This window comes from Manacus vitellinus, unplaced genomic scaffold (assembly GCF_001715985.3).
Source record: "Manacus vitellinus isolate BGI_N305 unplaced genomic scaffold, ASM171598v3 scaffold_119_pilon, whole genome shotgun sequence".
Lineage (NCBI taxonomy): Eukaryota > Metazoa > Chordata > Aves > Passeriformes > Pipridae > Manacus > Manacus vitellinus.
Window position 1 is genome coordinate 299,655 of NW_021938894.1, and position 1,673 is coordinate 301,327.

A 1,673-nucleotide genomic window follows, 5' to 3' on the forward strand; every position below is an offset into this window, starting at 1 on the left:
TCCTGGAGCCCCTTTAGGCCCTGGAAAGGGCTCTGAGGTCTCTCCTCTTCTCCAGGTGAGCACCCCCAGCTCTCCCAGCCTGGCTCCAGAGCAGAGGGGCTCCAGCCCTGGGAGCATCCTTGGAGCTCCTGAACTCACCCCGGTGTGGAGTAGAAGGTGACAACTCGCCCTGTTTGCTGGCACAGGGGAGATGTGTGATGGGAAACGCGGGTCAGGGAAAGGATGGACAGCTGGAAAGCACTGGGAGAAAAATTGCTCTGTACATTATTGCCTTGGGCACCGTCAGTGGAAAGTTAAACAGAGAAAAGCAAACAGGGAATGTCGGGAAGACACGTGGTGCTGTCAATGATTAAAGGAAGGGGGTGAATCGCTGGGAGCAGCCGGAGCCCAGCCAGGTTTGGGGCGGCTGCAGGGATGGGGAGTTCATGTGAGCATCAAGGAGCACATGGCATGACCCAACCGTGTCCTGGGCTCACCCCTACAGCCTGGGCTCTGCTCCCAGGAGACCTCACATGGAATGCTGTGTCTGGCTCTGGGGCCTCCAGCACAAGGACATGGAGCTGCTGGAGCCAGTCCAGAGGCCACGGAGATGCTCCAAGTGCTGGAGCCCCTCTGCTCTGGAGCCAGACTGGGAGAGCTGGGGGGGTTCACCTGGAGAAGAGAAGGCTCCAGGGAGAGCTGAGAGTCCCTTCCAGGGCCTAAAGGCTTTCTGTCTCCATCATACAGTGAAAGCTGAGGGGTCTCATATGGTCACACAGCTCTGGGAACGGATAGTTTCATGTCCTGGACCAAACAGGGATATTGTCAATAAAATCACAAGTCTAGTAACACTGTCTGTACTTCTGCAGAGACCAAATCCTTCTTAGCAGTGAATTCCCAGATGAAAACCTGCCCCCAGCAGCCTTGTCTCCCCGACCTTCAAGGAGGCAGCTTCACCACATGGTCACACCAGCTCTGCCCTCTCACAGCCCTTCGGAGAGTGGGGCATCCCAGAATGGGAGGTGGGATAATGTGGATGGCCAAAATCCACCCCTCCATGGAGAGGAGGGGAGCTGTGCTGCAGAGAGGTGACAGGGTTCTCCTGGGATGTGAAGGAACATGAGGGATTCTCTCCAGGAGAGGATATTGCCATAAGCAACCAGTCTGGAGAGGAATAGAAGGAAGAGATTGGCCTTGGGACATTTCCCCTCTGGGACTAGACCTGCTGCTGGGTCCCTCTCTGGCAGAGCAGGATGTGGATCCACCTCTGGATCTGCTTGGTTTTCCAGCTGTGCGTGGGTGGGTTCAGGACAGGTGGGACCAGGAGCGTGGGGTGAGGGGCACCTGTGCAGGATGGACAGGCTGCTGAGTGGGATGCAGAGGATGAGGACGGCACAGAGGTGGGAGAAGCAGGCGCTGAAGGCTTTGGCTTGTGCTTCCTGGGACACGGAGCTGAGGATCAGCTGTGGCACAGCAGGATGGCCACGGACAGCAGGATGGCTGTGGAGTGCAGCCCTGGGTGAGCAGATCCAGGTGGGCATCCCCGCACACGGCCTTGGCACGGCCCAGGGGGGCAGAACGAGTGCGACGGGACTCGGAACCTGCAGAGGGCATCTCGTGAGGGAGGGCAGCACGGGCAGCACCATGGGCATGGGGCACGGGGCACAGCCAGCACCATGGGCACAGGGCACAGG